The following is a 20658-nucleotide window of genomic DNA, read 5'->3' on the forward strand; positions in this document are numbered from 1 at the left end:
GAACTCACCATAAAAAGACAATTAAAAAATGGGCAAAGGACCTGGAACAGATATTTTCCAAAGAGGATACACATATGCACCCCAAAGTTCATAGCAACACTACAATAGCCAGGACATGGAAGCAATCTAAATGTCCATCAACGGATGAATGGATAAAGAAGATGTGGCACAAATATACAATAGGATATTACTCAGCCATAGAAAAGAACAAAACTGGGTCATTTGTAGAGATGTGGATGGACCTAGAGTCTGTCATATAGAGTGAAGTAAGTCAGAAAAAGAAAGTAAGTATCATATTTAATGCATATATGTATAATCTAGAAAAATGGTACAGATGAACCTATCTGCAGGGCACAAATAAGAGACACAGACGTAGGGAACAGGCAGATGTATGGACATGGAGTGAGGTGGGGTGGTAGTGGGATGAACTGGGAGATTGGGAATGACATACACTGACGTGTAACACAAAAAGTGGGAACCTGCAGTATAGCACAGGGAGCTCAGCTCGGTGCACGTGGTGACCCATAAAGATGGAATGGGGAGTGGGTGAGGGGGAGGTTCAAGAGGGAGGGGATATATGTATAAATATAGCTGATTCACTTCATTGTACAGAAGAAACTATTACAACATTTAAAAGCAACAACCCCCCCCCAAAAAAAAACAATAAGCACATGAAAATCTATTCAATATTATTATTCATTAGGGAAATGTAAATCAAAGTAACAATGACATATTACTTCATACTACTAGGAGGCAATAATAAAAAAGTAAAAACAAAAACAGAAAGTAACAAATGTTGGCAAGGATATGCAGAAATTGGAATCATCAAAAACTGCTGGTGGGAATGGAAAATGGTGCTGCCACTATGGAAAGCAGTTTGGTTTGGAAGTCCTTCAAAAAAACTACCCCTAGGATTACCATATGACCCACCGATTCTACTCCTGGGTAAATACTTAAAAGAGCTGAAAACCGGGGCTTGAATACTTTACCCTAGTGTTCAGTGATGCATTATCCACAATAGCCAAAAGGTGGCAATAACTCAAGAGTACCCATCAACAGATACAGAGATACAAAACATGGTGTGTGTACCTACACACACAATGGATAGTCATTAAGCCATAAAAAAGGGATGAAATTCTGATATATGTCACAACATGGACAAACCTTGAAAACATTATGTTAAGTGAAATTAACCAGATACAAAAGGTCAATATTTTGTGATTCCACTTATATTTAGAATAGGTAAATTCATGTAAAGTAGATTAGAAGTTACCAGGGGCAAGAGAGAGAGGAACGTAAGGAGTTTACTGCTTAGTAGTTACAAAGTAAGTTTGAGATAGTGAAAAGGTGTTGGAAGTAGATGGTGGTAAAAGCTGCTCAATACTGGAAATGTAACTGATGCCACAGAATTGTGCAGTTAAAATTGGTTAAAATGGCAAATCTTATGTTAGATATACTTTATCACAATTAAAAACCTCAAAAATATTTTAATACAGGAAAGCAGGTCCCTTCACAGTGCTGTTGGATATATAACTTCATACAAACTTTACAAAAAGCAATCTAATAGCTTTAAAAATGTTGAACTCTTTGATTTAGTAATTCTGTTAGTCTATCTTGAGGGAAGCCTGGCATGCTGCAGTCCATGGGGTCGCAAAGAGTTGGACATGACTGAGTGACTGAACTGTATTCTAAGGGAATATTTAAAAAGCAAATGTCTTAATATTCAATATATTCTTTTGAACATTGTATTTGGGAAAATGCAAAATATCCTAAATATAAGGTGTTGGAATGGTTGTACAAATAATAATAATTTCATAAGGTTAAATACTATGCCCTGGAGATGGGCACAGCAACCCACTCCAGTATTCTTGCCTGGAGAATTGCATGGACAGAGGAGCCTGGTGGGCTACAGTCCATGGGGTCGCAAAGAGTCAGACATGACTGAAGCGACTTAGCATGCAAATACTATGCATCGATTAATAATCACCTGTAAGAACAGTCTGTAAGTCATATAGGATATTGCCTATGGCATGGCATTAACTAAAAAAGGGAAGATAAAAATTTTATTTAAAAAATGCAAAGACATGTTTGATAAGTTAACCTCTGAGGACAGGATTATGAATGGTTTTTCCCCCGCCTCTATTTTGAATTCTACTTTTCCAGTTGTCGACAATGGATAGATAGTGATGCTGTAATGCATGCTGAGGGATGGAAGATGTATTCCTATTAAGAGAAAAACAATTATAATATTTTACCATCTCATTTTCTAGAAAATAAACTGAAAATGCATTTCACATTAACTGTTCAAAAAGATACTAAAAATTTCAATGATTTTTATAAGATCATTAGAGTTGAAGAAGCTAGGGATAAAGTTTACCCCTTTATTTTACAACTGAGCTTAAGCTCATAGAAGTTAACGTGAGGAACGAGGAAAAGATCTGCTAGACTATTGTTATCTGGATATCCTGTTGCTGCTGCTAAGTTGCTTCAGTTGTGTCCGACTCTGTGCGATCCCATAGACAGCAGCCCACCAGGCTCCCCCGTCCCTGGGATTCTCCAGGCAAGAACACTGGAGTGGGTTGCCATTTCCTTCTCCAAAGCATGAAAGTGAAAAGTGAAAGCAAAGTCGTTCAGTCATGTCCGACTCTTCGTGACCCCATGGACTGCAGCCTACCAGGCTCCTCCGTCCATGGGATTTTCCAGGCAAGAGTACTGGAGTGGGGTGCCATAGAAAGAGATTTTAAGCCATTAGATTTTGTTTCCTGTTTTCTTTCTTTATAATATTACCAATTTAAATGAGTTCTCTGTTTTGAAAGATGGAAAAGTTACAGAGATGGACAATGGTGATGGCTGCACAACACCATGAATATATTTATTGACACTGAATTAACTGTACTTAAGTATACTAAGAAAGGTTAAAACAGTAAAATTTTGTTACATATATTTTATCACAATTAAAAATAAATTAGGAATAAAGTCTCTGTCTGTCTTACTTGGGATTCCAGACACTATTAATATACATTGTTCCTATAGGGGGAAAAAAAAGTTGAATTCCATATTATGAACTTAAAATAAATAATTTAAATACTAACAATTTTCAATGGAATACTTATAACTTTTTTAAAATGTTTGAAAAACCCAAGAGATTCTGACTCCTAATTTTATGACAAAGAGAAAAAGATAGTTTTAAAAGAATTTAAGTGAAGGAAGTCAGACAGGGAAGACAAATACCACATGATTTCACCAAACAAACAAACAAACCAAATGAAAACATAGATAGAAAACACAGACTCATAGATACAGAGAACAAATGCACAGATGCCAAAAACGGAGTGAGTTGGGGGGGGTGGACAAAACAGGTGAAGGAAATTAAGAGGTATAAACCTTTAGTTATGTAAGTCACAGGCATGTAATATACAGCACAAAAAGTAAGGTCAGTAATATCATAAAACTTTGTATGTGGAGAGATGGTTACCAGACTTACTGTGGTGATCATTTCATGATGTATGCAAATATCAAATCATTTAGTACACTCAAAACCAACATAATATTGTTCATCAACTATACTTCAATTATTCTAGAAAACTACTGCTGAATCAACTGAATATACATATGGAAAATGAAATGAACCCTTACCCTACTACCTTACACCATATGTAAAATTCCAGATGGTTTACTGTCATATTAACAGAAGCACAAAAATTAGATTTCTAGAAGGTAGCAATGATAGAATATAATCAGGATCTTGATGTAGGCAAGCACAGGTTGTTGAAGTCAGCAGAGTGAGGCAGCAGCATCCGTGCGCAGGGAGTGGATGGGTGCACAGTGATGCTGGAGTCTAAGCAGGATGAAGAGGGTATCGCATGTGGGCAGGCAGTGGCAGCAGCCTGGTATTTTTGTTGGATCCCAAGTGTGACAGAGTATCTGTGTGTCAGTAGCAGTAGTCTGGCATGAAGTATAGAGGCCTCAGTGGAACAAGATGGGGATATCTCTTTGATCTTGAGCAGGGTAGGAAGGATGTCCACTAAGAGCATCAACAGTGATAGGAGGTTGCTGACATACCTGAGACTTGATCCAATAAGTAAATATATAAAGGATAGTGGGAGCAAGGGTCCTCACATCAGAAAATGGAGTTGCAAACATGGAAAGGGAGAAAATCAACATGAAATCTATGGTTCTAGACTAGATTTGGAGGCACTCGTATGACAGCATGGTTTTCAATATATATAGACAAATACAGAAATAAACATGTGTGTTTACATATACATATGTACCCTTGCTCTGTCTACAGAGAACATCTGGGAGCAGTAACACCTCAATAGCATGAAAATACCTAGCACTCAGATCTTGGCTTATAAAAATCCATTCTCTAATTTTTTAAAAAAGGAATCTTTGGAGAAATGACTCCAGAGCTAGAGCCTAGAACTTTCTGCCTCTGCCAGAAAATAAGGAGGTGCTCAAAGAATTAATGAGGCATGACAAAGGACACAGAAGTCAGCTTGCTGGGGCTCTTATCAGTTACATTGGGAACAATGTGAGACTCAGATAACAATAATGATGACATAAAGTGAAGTTGTGTCCGACTTTTTGCAACCCCGTGGACTGTAGCCCACCAGGCTCCTCCGTCCCTGGGATTCTCCAGGCAAGAATACTGGAGTGGGTTGCCATTTCCTTCTCCAGGGGATCTTCCGGACCCAGGGATCGAACCCAGGTTTTCCACACTGCAGGCAGACACTTTAATCTCTGAGCCACCATGGCAGACCCTTATGATGGCATAAACCCCACTGAATTAAAGAGGACTCCATGAGTCTACACTTACATAAATAATTACATAACAATGAAATGAATAGAGAGAAAAGTGCATTTCCTTACAGTAGATGCCAATCAAAATTGTAGAAGGAATGATGAAGTCACAAAATTATAATCTGGCAACCACCACAGTAATAACTCATTTAAGAAACATCAACAAATGTTAAAACTTCAACTGCTGCTGAATGACCCTTCCATTTCATTCTAATGGAAGCAAGTTTGAGTGGGACACACACACACAGACACACATGTATCTCCCCTACAAATTTTTATTAATTACAGTGAAGAAATCCAGCAGATACTATCTTAACCAAAGTTAACATCATCAGGGATGGTACAAATCAAAATCATATGTTACCTAATGGGATGTAATCAGAGTATATCACTTCTGGGACATTCTTATCAAATATGCATAAGCTGAACATTAAACATCAGAAAAATCCAAGTTGAGTGATAAACTACAAAATAACTGGCTCTGATACATCCAAAGTATTAGAGACAAGAAAGTCTAACATTTATCATCTTTATTTTTTAAAACAGCTTTGTTAAGGTATAAGTGATATACAAGAAATTGTACTTTTTAATGTATACAGCTTGATGACTTTGAACATATGCAAACACCTGTGAAACAATTACCACAATCAAAGTAAGAGGCATATCTAAAACCTATAAGAAGTTTCTTTTTGCCTCTATAATAGAGTCAGATATTAGCTAATTAATAATCCACTTTAACATAAAAAAGACAAAGCTATATGCTTGTAACAAATTTCAAGGCCAAGCATAAACATTTCCTCCATTAGGCAGTTGTTCTCAAAAACCCTTTATGATATACTATAAATTCTTCAATATTACCTTGTAATACTGGCTCTGAACCTATTCTAAATATATTTCCTTTTGACAGAATCCTTTAAAGGATCTGAATACCATTTTTAAAAATCTTAAACAAAACATACACCATCTGATTCCACCCCACTCTCTATAGGGCACTGAGCAAGTGCTTTGAAGAAGAACATATACCCCTGCCTCTTTCTTAAGAAAGGAAAATACTGCTGAGAAAGTCTTCAAAAACAAATGCATATCAACACACATAATTTCCTAGCCACAATCAATAACCAGTTTGAGTCACAAAGGATTATACAACAATAAAATAAGTCATTTAGTTTCCATGAAACAAAATACTGCCCTAAACAAATAATATCTAGTCAAATGAAGGTTGAGTGATGAGGAATAGTATAGATGTTAAATATGATAACAGAGTAAAAAGAAGAGACAAGGATATTTTGAGCGCAGGATTGAGAGCATGATAAAATTCTGGTGAGCTGTATAAGATGATTCTAAATTGGAAAATGTCAAACTTAAGGCTCTAATATGAATAATGAGGCAGCAATATAGAGTAACCACTACATTTGGGTTATTATAGAAAAGAAATTCAGCCTAAGCATTTGAAACTTGAAAAATCTTACATACATATTTTATTAGACAATATGACTTTCAGGCCATCATCCTTTTTCTGTTCCATTTGTATCACTCAATAAGATCAGCTCCAAAGAGTTTTAGTTGTTTTTTTTTTTTTTAATCTTGACCATGTGACTAACAACAGTCTCAGTTGTTTCTATCCATAGCAACACCATGGAATCATTAGCCTCTGAGGCCTCCTTCAGAGACTTGTTTCCATGACAACAGAGGCTATAATATTAACACTGTCTCAAAGAATACTGCAGAAAATGGTAAATTCCCATAAGGTAACTGGATTGTACATATTTTAAAAGTACTTTTTAAATGCCAGTATCAAATTGATGGCTCTCTGAAAAATGTTTTAACTAATTTTTAGAGATTCTTGTTATTTATTCAGTTTTACATTTTCAATTTAAGAGCTTAAAATTATGAAAGCAGCTTTTAAAAAGATTTTGATAAAAAGTGGTCTGAAGCCTCATGAGGTATAGCCACATGCTTAACGTGTACTGCACATCTCCATTTATGACTATGTACCTCCCTCTTTCACTTGCACTCACTCCACTCGATACATGAATAAATATAGATAGAGAATCCTTACCTTTAATAAATCCCTTCTGCTTGAAATAGCTAAAGTGGTTTTTTATATGTGCATATGAATACTGTCTGATACAGAAGAAACAGAAGGAATAATTGGGAGGCTGCTATGATAATCCAGCTGAGAGGTGATCAGTAGCTTCAACCAAATGATGGTAATGGTGAAAATGGACATGAGTAGTCAAATAAAGATAACTTCTGAATGTAGAAGTGGTACCTATATGACTGATGGGAACCTGGGAAGGACTATTAAAAATAAAAGCAACAATGGCCACTAAAAATTATCTTTTACATCATAGTTAGATCCAACCATAAAAGATTTACAATGCTTTCTGCACATATTTTTCTTAACTTTTTCTCACTTATAGTCTTATTAACATGCTCATAAAATTAAATTCTAAAGAAAGATAACTAATACCATACTACCAGGTAATGAGCTTAGAATACCCACAAAGATTCAATAAGTGCTAAGTAAATTTATAACATATTTAAGGAAAATGAAATAAATGAATTAGCAGATCTTTTGTTATCAATACCTTAAAGAAAAATAATTACCCCCATGCCACTGTTGGTCTATAAGAATTTTCCTTCTTTTTTTGGTTTTTGTATGGTATAGTTTAATATTTTTAATCTAAGTTCCTTTGTTTAAATTTCTACAATGTGGTAGTGAGACATGTTTCTTTGAATAAATGTCAAAGAAAATACCTAAGAGGGAAAGAGAAATCAAGGAAAAGAACTGCAAGCTTTTCGTATGTTTATAGAAGGATAAAATACAGCACAATAAATTTACCAAAACTGTTTGGGAATCATTGTACTCAACAGGGATCCAGCACCTTCAAAATAAGTTTTTGTCATTGCTTAGATCTGGTTCCTATTTGATTCAAATGCTCATTTTGCCACATTTACTCCATATAGTACATTCAGTATAAACTCCATGTTATTTGAACCAGCTGCATATGATATTCCTATCATAATTATCTCTGAAGCAAACAGCAACAAAACTAGATATATTCTGAAACAAATACTAAGGGATTAAATACAAATTTTTGATTTTAAAATAACAGGGGAGAAAGGAAAACAGTCTAGTGATTAACAATCCTAGTATAGAAGTGCAAATCTGTTAGTTTACACAGACAGAACATAGTAGTTCATGAATCTATCAATATTTAAGTTTGCAAGATTGATATTTATGAATAGTTAAGGTAATCATCCCTTCATTATAAACAGATAGCATTCCATCAGCATTCAGCCATTCAGTTTGTACTGATACAAGGATGAGCCAACAATCATTCAAAATTTCAAGTAAACAGAAATCCAAAACTTGAATTTAAGCTGTGGTCACATAATTAACAAACAGATATGAAACTACCAAATGCAATAAGCTGCCTGCCTCCCCACATTTATCGGACTATGGCTACAGAAACACACACAACCATGGACTTCACAATGACTAACCTAAAATGGGACCTCAACACTTTCTAGGACTCATACATTTACCCTATTTTGTTCATTCTTGTACAATCCCCAATGATTCAGGTCACTGTTAATCTTTCTGAAGTTATCTTCTACTATTCTCTTCCCACTTAGTGTTTCGACCATATTGGCCTCTCTGCTGTGTTTCAAACACTCTAAACAAGCTCTGGCCTCAGAGTCTTTTATTCAGTCTCCCTTTGTCTAGAATGCTTTTGTCCCAGATATCCACATGACCCAACTCCATAACTTCTTTTATGCCTTGCTCAAATAACACCCTTCAGTTGAAGCCTCTCCTAGTTATTCTACTAAACCTACCCCCACCACATACACACAAATATACACATTTCCTATTGTTTTCTCTTTCTACCTTTTCCCCAGTATACTATATATTTTAATTATGTTTGTCATCTGTCTTCTCCCCCTTTAATATAAGCTCTATAGGAGTAAGGATTCTTGTTCTATTCAATATTACTCCGGTATACATAGTTCCTAGAATAATATCTAGCACATAGGAAGTAGTTAACACATGTTTCTTGGATGAATGAAACAATATGACTGACAAAAGAGACTGAGTTCATCAGCACTCTAGAATGATAAAGTGACTCAGAGAACAGATTGTGTATATCCATCCCTCCCCCTGCCCACTTTCATTCTATACACATAGAAGACACTGCTAAGAGAGTCTGTGTGCTTGGGCAGCCACTACCAATCACAAAGTGCTCAAGATGTTCTAATATTTGATGATGTTCAAAATATAAAAATGCCAAAAAATTGCCAGTTTCATGTTGTCCTCTGCATGTGTGCTAAGTCACTACAGTCTATAGTGTTGCAGAGAGTCATCCCTCTGCCAGGTTCCTCTGTCCATGGGATTCTCAAGGAAAGAATTCTGGAGTGGGGTGCCATGGCCCCTGCCAGGGACTCTTGCCAATCCAGGGATCAAACCCATGCTTCTTATGTCTCCTTCATTGGCAGGTGGATTCTTTACTACTAGTGCCATCTGGGAAGCCTTGTTCTCTGTCTAGCAATAGTTAATTGCTTAATATTATCCTATGTGAAAGTAAACATGTCTTGTTCAAGAACATCTGCTCAAAAGATTTTCTCCTCTTTCCTTTTTAAACGTATCAAGTAGTAAATATCACTGACAGATCATATTTAAAGCATGCGGAGCCCTTCTTCCAAACTTCTGGGTCCTACTAACCTCAACTCGATCCCTAGGTCCCTTCTCAGATGGTAGCTGCTTCCTGTTGTTACTATCTCTGTTTTATTTTGGTGTTGACATGTTTCCTTTTCAGTTCTCCAATTCCTTTTAAATCACCATTCATATTACATTTTCCCTGTTAAAATGATTACTGTGGTGTCTGTTTTTCTGGCCGGACGTACTCAAGGTTACCAATCCTCTTGTCAAAACATAATTCTTCATCATTCTGTAATAAGATTGCTTCTCGGTATCTCCAGATTCCCCACTTAAAAGACGAGAATATTTTGCAGGATCAATTTCACGGGTGGTTGTGAAAGTGGTGATAAAGATGATGATGATAGGTACTTTACTGATGTCAGGTATCATAGTAAGGGTTTTGAGGGTTTGTCCCATTTAATTTTTTACTAAATCTTGATCCTTGTTTTCTGGAGGTGGAAGAATGAAGACTCAGAATTTATGTAATTTATCCAATGTGCTACAGCTAAAATAGAACAGAGCTTTAAACTCAGTCCATCAACCTCTAAAAACAACAGTCTCAACCAGTGCTCTCGAAAATCCTGCTATGTATTTAGTACAGTTGAAGCATTTAATTCCTAAGGTTGGTATTTATCTTTTTCTGCTATATGTCAAAATACTTACAAGTGATTATTTTCAAATTTATAATGCTTTGATACATTAGATGGTTCCAGCAAGATTAGTCAGAGTTAAATACAGAAAAATGAGGCTGGGATACGTTTCGTTTCAAATTGCAGATTATAATCTTCAGTTATTTGCCTCAGAGCCAACAAAAATTTTGTAAGGCAATCAATTGGTCCCATTCTGTCATAATAATAACTTCCTTATGCTCACAGCCGGCTGAATCAATAGTCACAGTTTAGATTTCAAAAATACTGATAATATTGCTCAGAAAGGGACTAAACTGGGGTCTACTAATGGATAAAGAATGAACAGGCAGCACCACTGTTAACAGGTGAGGGGGAAAACATCTTTCAAATAAATTCGTCTAGGGGCAGAAGTTGTGCTTAGGATTCTAAAATTCTACTGCTTCCAGATGTGATATCAGTTGGTTTACACTTGCACAAAATAGGTCCAGTCTTTGTTAACTGATTTGTACATGCCTGTACAATTGCGACATCAACTGGTTTATTTAAAGTTTGGTAAATAAGCTGGTAATTGTAGGATACTGTTCTCTGCATGATCTGAATAGCTACTCTTACCTTTATCAAAATTCTAAATTTTGATATAAGAATGGAGGACTGAAAAATGTTATCTAAATAACAGTGCCAGGAAGTACACAGTGAGAAAAATCTTTAAAGAAAATGACAGTAAGTCAAATTTTAACAGTAAGAATATAAGTTCTTCATATATTAATATATATGCTTCAATTTTCTCACAGAAGCCTTTGAATTAGTTTTGAAATAGACATGGTTTTATAAAATCCTATAACACAGACTTATAATTTTAAAGCCATAGTTGTACATAAAAATGGCTTGGGAAATTTACAGTGGCCAAACCATATTTAGAAGTTCCAAACTTCTTTGTAGCCATCATCAGATTAAATGAAAATAAATGCATATAATTAACTTTATTCATTCAACAAACAGTCATCATTTGCATTCACCACTCTAGGCTCTAGGTATATAAGAAAACATACATCTATCCTACCAGCTCTTGTGAAGCTTTTGGTTTTATAGCTGATATTAAATCATTACCCAATTGATTACTGAAATATAGTTGTGCTAAGAGGTATGGAATACAATTCTCATGATAACAAATACTGCTTAAAATAAGAAAAGAGCAAAAATGTTGTGTGTGTTGAATCTCCTATTCTGACCCCAGAGGTTATGGGCCTGTCACTTTTTAGTACTGTTATTAACAGATTACTTTAAAAGTTAACCCTAAAACTATATATATCACACACACATACATACATGTTAGATATTAAAATATGCAAATTTCCATTTGTGCAATAAAACATATATATTGCTATGAGTCCTTGACAAAAAAAAAAAAGTGAAAGTTGCTCAGTTGTGCCCAACTCATTGAGACTGCATGGACTGTAGCCTGCCAGGTTCCTCTGTCCATGGAATTCTCCAGGCCAGAATACTGGAGTGGGTAGCCTTTCCCTTTTCCAGGGGATCGTCCCAACCCAAGGATCGAATCCAAGTCTCCCGCATTGCAGGTGGATTCTTTACCATTTGAGCCCTCCTTGACAAAAGGACAACCTAACAGTTATGACACTACACAGAAATTACAAAGATGTACACAACACACTTCCTATTTATGAAGAGCTTATATAACAAACTTTACTTAGTTCTTCAAACGATAGCCAATCTAATCCACCTCAAGCTATCAGTGTTGTTCTTTTAACAAACTTTATTTTTTAGAGTAGAAAGTACAGAGTTCCCATATAACCTTTGCCCATACACATGCATTGCATCCCCATTATTGACATTTCCCACCTGAGCTGTACAGTGTACAGTTGATGAATCTACAATGATACATCACTGCTATCCAAAGTTCATAGCTTACACTAGGGTTCATTCTTGATGTACATTTACAAGTTTAAACAAACGTATAATGTCAGGTATCCACCATTATAGTACCACATAGAATAGTTTCACTGGCCTAAAAATCTGTGCTCTATTCATCCCTCCCTCTTTCCTAACTTTGGCAAATAATCTTTTTACTATCTCCATAGTTTTGCCTTTTCTACAATGTCATATAGTTGGAAGCATAGAATGTGTAGCATTTTCAGACTGGTGTCTTTCCCTTAGAAATATGCACTTATATAGAGTTCTTCCAAATCTTTTTAACACTTAATAACATTTTATCTACCCACTGAAGGTTATCTGGGTTGCCTCCAAGTTTTGGTAATCATGAATAAAGCTGCAATAAATATCTGTGTGCAAATTTTCATGTGGACATAAGTGCTCAACTCATTTGAATGAAAACCAAGGAGTGCAACTGATGGATTAAGTGGTCAATCTGGTATTTTTTTTTAAGTGAATATAACCACTGTAAACTTTTTGTTTAATATTCATCTTTATGCTTTTCTAGTGCCCAAATTACTGGATCTTAAACACCACTTGAACATATTTTTGAGTAGTAATGTTTTGGGTGTGCTGCTAAGTCATTTCAGTCGTGTCCAACTCTGTGCGACCCCAGAGACAGCAGCCCACCAGGCTCCCTCGTCCCTTGGATTCTCCAGGCAAGAACACTGGAGTGGGTTGCCATTGCCTTCTCCAATGCATGAAAGTGAAAAGTGAAAGCGAAGTCGCTCAGTCGTGCCTGACTCTAAGTGACCCCATGGACTGCAGCCTACCAGGCTCCTCCGTCCATGGGATTTTCCAGGCAAGAGTACTGGAGTGGGGTGCCACTGCCTTCTCCATATGTTTTGGGTATAAAGGGAAACAATTTCCAAATCTGAGTAATGACATTTTTAACAAAAGTACTGGCCTTTTGAGTAGGAAATACAACTTTGTCAAGAGACAGCATCTCATAACCAGTATAACAATGTTTATCCTAACTTTGACTGCTTGGTAATCATTACTCAAAGAGACTGTTTCTACCCATTCTCTGGGAAATTTATTCTACTATCAGAGTTGGTATTTCCAAAGTAGTTTAAGAGGATTATCTACTTACTCTATATTCTAGTTTAATACAAAGGCATTACACTGCTAAATATAAGCAATTTCATTCTTTAGAGATGAGGAAAAATATATATATTTAAATACATTTAAGTAAATACATGAATGTATTTTATACATATATATATTTGACCACTTCAAAATACAATCATCATTAGGCATAAGGCCAAATGTTTAAAATGTATATAGATAAGGTTAGGCCAATTCATGTTGGTCCAAGGTGGAGATGTCTTGTGAATATTTAGACCTGCTGCCTGGAAGGAACTGTCATAAGATAAAAGCTTATAGATAATAATACCATATGCCTCTGTCTGCCTGGGAAGTTTCCCTTTTCTATCAAAAGTACTCCAAGTTTGGTCAGTGAGTGATACATTCATCCTAGTTATAAGGAAACTTAATAGTTTTTCTCCTCTTCTCTCCCTGCTTCACCTCCTCAAGGCGAAGGGTAAATAAGAAGAGCATCATCAGCTGGAGGATCAGTATAACACTGAAGTGTGACATGTTTCACAAAACATTTAAGAGAGAATTCAGATGGATTAAAAATATACAATAATAGTCAGGCAGTATTAAGTGCTATGAAGAAAAATGTTTAAAAAGATAAAAGGACAGTGATGTCTGGAATGAAGGAGTGCCTGCTACCTTAGATAAGAATCTAGAAAGATCCTCCAAGAAGGTAACAGATGAGCATAAATCTGAAGGAAGTGAGGAAATTAACTATGAGAATATCTGAGGAAAGAATGTTCCAGGCAGAGGAAACAGTTACATTAAGGTTCTGAGATAGCCACGTGCTTGATTTATTTGAGGAATAGGAACAAGGCCAATAAAGCTAAGTAAGTGAGGGAGCAATAGGAAATGGGATTATAGACACTGCCAGGGACTAGATAATAAAGGGCCTTTTGAACTATGGTAAAGAAGGACTTAGGATTTTATTATATGTTGGATTGGAAGCCATGAAAGTGATAAAAACAAGATAATGACATGAACTGACATTCTGTAAGGATTCCTCTGGCTTCTGGGTAAAGAACAGACTGGTGAGAGTGAAGAATGGAGATAGGGAGTCCAAATAGATTATCTACTGCTGTAGTTCAGGCAACAAATTAAATAATTTTAATTAGTCATTATAGAGTAGTGAGAAGTGGTTAGATCATATATTCTAAACACAGAGCCAACAGAATTTGCTATTAAATTGTGTGAGCAAAAGAAAAAGGAACAGAAGATGATTTCAAGGGTTTTTTATCTTCAGCATCTCAGTGACTAAATGAGGATGGGGAAAATAATATTAGAAACTCTATTTTTGACATGTTAACTTTCAAATACTTAATCCAAGTGGAGATATGGATTAGGAAAGCTAGGCATACAAGTCCAGTGAACAGGGATTAGCTCTGGACTGAAGATATGAATACTGATGTTAATTACTGGCACCTGAATAAGATCAACTGAAATATGAGTATAAAAAAAGAAGTTCAAGGATTGATGCCCTGAGTTACCACTCTGTTAGTAGTTAAGAAGAGGAGGAGGATACTGCAAAAGAAATTGAGGTTGGGAGAGTAAGGAGAATGGTGTTCAAGAGTTAAATGAGAAAAGAATTTAAAGGAGGGAGTGAGTAGTCAATGTGTAAAAAGCTGTGGAAGGGTCAAGTAAAATGAAGACTGAGAATTGATCACTGGATTTGACAGTCTATACTCCAAGAGGGTTGTTTTAATGAGAGGTATTATGCTGAGTATGTATGCTGATGGGAATACTCCAGTACAGAGGGAAAGACAGATAATGCAATGAAGAGGAAATTTCAGAACTCTCTGAAAAGTCAAAAATGAAGATTTAGTACAAAAGTGATGGGTGAGATTTAAGAACACAAACGAATTATTTAACAGGATGGGAGACAGAATAAGACCATCAATTGAGAATGGGCCAGGAAACAGGTATTGGAAATTTGACACGCAGCTTTGGAGCCAATGTGGAGGAGGCAGAGTTGCAATTAACCAAGGTTGGATCTTACCACTGAAATGACAGAGGAGCAAGCAAGTTAAGATTATGAAAAATATTGTTTAAAGTTATGGGCCAAGGAATTTGAGCAAGGCAAGGAGGGAAGTGGGAACATGAAAGAAGTGATGGATAGTAAAAAGTTGGGCTGGAGGTCTTTAGAGGGTAAAAGAAAAATTGTTATAGAGGAGAGGAGCCGAAAAGAAAAGAAGTGCTAGTCACTTTGAAATGCTTGCAACTGAGATTCTGTAAGTGATATACTCAATGATAATGAGGTCTTTTTTTAAAAAAAATTATTTATTTATTTGGTTGCACTAAATACCAAGGATTGAACCCAGGCCCCCAGCATTGGGAGCATGGAGTCTGAGCCACCAGACCACCAGGGAAGTCCTTAATGAGGTCTTAACGCAGGTCACTCAAGTGAAAGAAAAAAATAAGACTCCTAGAGGTAAGGATAATCAAAGAACTGAGAGGTCAAGATTTTGGAAGGATCACATCAAGAGACTGAAAATCTCAAAGAATGATTATATGAATAGTGGACAAAGAAAAGATAGTAAACCTTCATTTAAATCATCTGTGTAAATGGTGGTTCAAATCATCAGTGAGCAGATGTATATGACTAGATGCATAAGATGTATGTGACTAGACATGAGAGGGAGTAGAAAACACTGTCAGTCTGATGACAGGTACATTTTTTAAAGACAGAAGTTACAATCATCCATAAATATCAATAATAAGCAAGGAAGACATCAACTCCACTTGTTGGTCCCAAGGTAAACAGGATGTGATAGATAATAATTCCACTTTTTGTGAGGGCTACAGAAAAAACAGTAATCTTCGGGGAATGCCAGATTTCTATGAGAGAAAAAAGATGAGATAAACCATCACAGAAGAGTTTGAGGATAAAGGAAATCTTGGTGATTGTGAACTGGGAGTTCCAAAGAGCACAGTGAAAGGAATTGGGAGATCATAGATAAACGGGAGTTTAGAACAGATCAGAGATAAACCAGAGTCAAACAGAGATAAGGAAATAAGTGACAGTGATCTGGAAGGCTTGGATTTTTTGTAGCAATTAAGATAAAAGGAATGCAAAGTATAAAATTAGTCCTGATGGCAAGTTTGGTAAAAGGTGGTATGTGCATGCTAGTTGGTTCAACCTGTTTGACTCTTCATGACCCCATGGACCACAACCTGCCAAGCTCCTCACTCAGTCCATGGGATTTTCCAGGCAAGAATACTGGAGTGGGTTGCCATTTCCTCCTCCAAGGGATTGATCTTCCCAATCTAGGGATCAAACCTGTGTTTCCTGTGGCTCCTGCATTGGCAGGGGCATTCTTTATCACTGAGCCACCTGGGAATCCCAGTAAAAGGTGGATAATCAGTTAAATTTTAGTTGTTTAGTTGTGATTGATTTAGCATTTGCAGAATTGAGTGTTGGGAAGGAAGGCAAGATCAGGGAACTGGTGGGTTTATCAAGAATTTGAAGTGCTCATTAGGGCTCTTCCCTTAAATTCTGCAACTGACGATTTAAAAGTGTACAGAATGTCAGAATGAACTGCACTGTCCTAGGTACTGTAATTCTTAATTATCTAATTTGAATTTTAAGACTAGTAAAACTAAGCAATAAAAAATAAAATCATAAAACAAAATAATAAAAATAATAGCTGCCAGGCACTGTACTAAATATGTTACATACATTTAACTGTTTAATCAATTAACTCAATGAAATTGATGTTATTGCCTTTATATATATCCAATGCTCCTAAAACTTAAATCTTTTCTACTCCAGAATGTACCTGTTTAGGACAAATAATAGGCTTTTATACAAATTAGCCTATTTTTCTGGTATCTGAACAGTGGGACTCTAAATGAACAGTGGTTTCTTGTATTTTAATTTAGGACAGATTTTTTTTCCTCTAAAAAGCAGCTTATTCAATTCATGTGGCTAATATTCACTCCTGTTAAAATTTTATTGTTCTGCTTCAACTATGGTAATTCATTATGTCTGTTTCATTCACTCCTAGGAAGAGAATTTCGCTGTCTTCAGTTTAATTTGGCATGTCAGTTGTCTGGGGAAGGTAGGAAATTCTTTTTGAACATTTCTAATGATCCACATTAGGGATTCTGAAGTAATCCAAAATATGGGAACATTTGCTAAATATACATTTGAAGTGATCTACCACATTACAGCTGTTCAAAGCCTACATGGCTTCAATTTTCATTAATAAACACTGACATCACCAAGTAGATAAAAGCTTTTACTTAGGAAACAATCAAGTAGCAAAGTCTAGAAGTACTATGCCAGAATTCTTTAAAGCCTTGCTGAATATAAAAACTGGTCCCAGATAGGAACAGAGTTGCATACACTAAATAGGACAGGGCAAATAGACATCAAAGGATCATAAATACAAAAACAGAAAGAAGGCTGAGATGAGGAACTGAGGAGGGTTCGACAATGAGTATCCCACATTTTCTATAATGACTAATCAAAATTAAGAACATAAGTAGTAATGGAGCTCAAAACAGAAAAACTTACACCAAAGTAAAATAATTCACAAGAAACTCAGCTTAACATTAAAAAAAAATTCACAATGTAAACTTTTGGGATACAGCCAAATGACAGACATCAGTGACAATTTACAAACTGTATGGCTATCATCACTGGGTAAAGGGGTGAGGAAATGACAGGGGGTTTGTGTAGCTTGAAGAAAATCTGAAGAGAGGAGAAGAAAATCTGAAGAGAGAAGAAAAGGGAAGTGAGGAAGAGATGGGCTACAGTGAAGAATCAAAGGCACTTATGATGGCAATAGAGTGAATCCAATGAAGATAGGTACCCAGGAGGTTTCAGACTAGGTTTCATATTTTGGAAGGCCATGAGATAACAAGGTGTTAGGTGGGAGAAATGAAAACTAATTAATCAGTCAATTCCATAAACATTTACTGAGCACCAACTTCACGGCAAGCCCCATCTGAGAAGCTGAGGGAGAGGTCTTGGAGAAGTCTATAATCACTTGGCTTTCCTAACACTTAAAAAATATTAATGATTTTTCTACTAAGTTCCACATGTTACAGTAGAATCTGACACAAAATCATAGTTGTAAACACAAATATCTTAAACAGATGAGCAATTTAAGTGAATCTGTAAGTTTTCTATTTATAGAGGACATTTGATGGGATATTAAATCAGAGTAATTACTTTCAAATTAGTAAAACTGCATTTAATAGCAACTCTCCAGAATGCGAAAAGTACTATACATCATAGTTATAAGGAATTAGAATCAAAGTTAATCTTCCTATCAAATCTTAGAAAAGAATATTTCTGACAGTAGTGAAAACAGGAGACCTGGTAATCACTGTTGCTATTTATAATGACAGAACAAAACACTATCGTACGTATATATTCATAGGTATATAGCATATGCTCAATAAACTACAAAATTTCATTAATCTACTTTGTTTTTAACAATATAAAAATCCTCTGGTACTAAAAAATAAAACTTTTAGACATAAGTCAGTAAATGAAAAATAAAAACGTATCATAGGATTAACTAACATCAAAATAGGTCTCACATTCGTTCTCACTCCTATTACATTTCATCTTGTAAAATGAATTTCAGTGAGTTACAACAAAAGATTTTGACATACAAAATACCTAACTCATCAGTGAGGAAAACAACACAGAATGAAAAATGCAATGTTGGTACTCCAGAGCTGGAGAAACAGAAGCTAAAACTCTGACCTAAAGTCTATATTTACAGATACAAAATACAAAGGTAATGAAAAAGACAAAATAAGTAACAGAAAGAGGGCTGAAAGAAATAAAACTAAGTCATTTGTCAGTATACATAAGTGATGTGAACCAAATGGGAGGAAGATAAAATTTTAAATGGCTTTGTAGGATCAACTATAAATAGAGTTTTCATTAAAATCCTGACTATTTTAGTGCAATGCAATAGTAACTTTATGGCCCAACTCCTAGGTAACTATAATTGTGTGGTTTCAACAGCTTTATATGTAAACTATTTGGTTGTTTTTGTATGTCCTTTATAAGATGAATTATGTATCAATGGTTGTGTCTGTGCATATACACATATAGTAGTGTGTATTTGAAGTTTTTAACATAACTTTCTCATTGACAATGGAAATATCACTTAATATTAATCCACAATGAATAACAATGCCAAGCTTTAGCCCCTGTGTCCCTTTTTGGTATATGTAATAGCAGTTAAAATTAAGTTAGTTAAATTCTTGGGGCAGAAATCAATCTAAGGGTTAAATGAATCACTGCCTCTTAAGTTTTAAGTAACTTCACCGCCTACTTATAAACTATTAAGGACTCTCCCTACCCAAGTAATTTCATCTCTCTCAAAAATGTAAGAAAAACAAGTATGATATTTTTACTTAAGAAATTTGAGATTTTAAAATAAAAATTATTGAAAGACAATTCTAAAACCAAAACCAAGAAGCTTTGACAGTTGCTTTATACTTACTGTGCTGCTTCTAATTCATTTTTTTTAAAGATGGTTTTCAATTAAAGGAATTTTTTTTTAAAGGCCCTAAGGTATATGTCTACATTTTAATGTAAATATGATTGATGTCAAAGGACAACAGTATTCTCATCTTGTTTTTAAATTAGACTTTTGTTATGCTTTCATTTTTACTAGAGTTGAATGAATATCTATTAAAAACATGTTTTAAAATAAAAATATTCCCCAAATCCTCCTTTAATACCAAATAATAGGTATTTCATCAAATTATTAACTTTATATTTTCCTTATATTTTTAATACTCCTCAAAAAGTTGTTTTACGTCATCTTTTTAAAATTTGGAGACTTTTAGTGTTTGCTCAGCTCTTTGAACTGTCAACTGAATATATGATAAAATTTTATTTACATCATGTAATTATGCAAGTTTACTGCTCTCAAATTAACCCTATGTAATATATTTACAGAAATGGAAGGATTCATTAAACCCCTTGAATAAGCCATACTATAATAACTTTAAGATATTAGCATGTATAATAATAGCCAACTGTATTCAATTTAATCTATTCTCAAAACACTAGAAAATAAAAATACTTCAAATTTTCTTGCTTATTCACTGCAACAATCTCCCTGAGGTTATTTAATGACATATAAAAACTAAACAAACAGATATTTTCTTCTGTCAGACATCATACTTTATAGCATTTAACAGTCTGAAAATAAGGAGACAAGCATTATTAACGCACATTTATGTATGAATGGCTTTATATTTTTAGAGAAGTCATTCAACAGAATCTGAGACTGTTTTGTTTGGCATTACATAAGAGCAAAGGGAAAATATTTTTGTTTCCCCTTCTGTGCTAAAGACCTGCATAGAGGGACTGAAAACACACATTTCTGCGCACCCAGGGTTTCAGTGCATAAGATAATGTTTTAATAAGAAGAAATCTATACTAATACATTTCTGTAAAGCAACACGAACCAAAATATACTGAAAATAATTTCAACAAGTGGT

At 35.2% G+C, this 20658-nt stretch overlaps 1 protein-coding gene across 6 annotated transcripts in view; it reads right to left on the reverse strand.

The window, feature by feature from the left end:
- DLG1 (discs, large homolog 1 (Drosophila)) overlaps positions 1-20658 on the reverse strand; it is a 275289-nt gene that overhangs the window by 148307 nt on the left and 106324 nt on the right. The window lies entirely within an intron of this gene.

This window comes from Bison bison, unplaced genomic scaffold, assembly GCF_000754665.1.
Source record: "Bison bison bison isolate TAMUID 2011002044 unplaced genomic scaffold, Bison_UMD1.0 scf7180017864032, whole genome shotgun sequence".
Classification (NCBI taxonomy): Eukaryota; Metazoa; Chordata; class Mammalia; order Artiodactyla; family Bovidae; genus Bison; species Bison bison.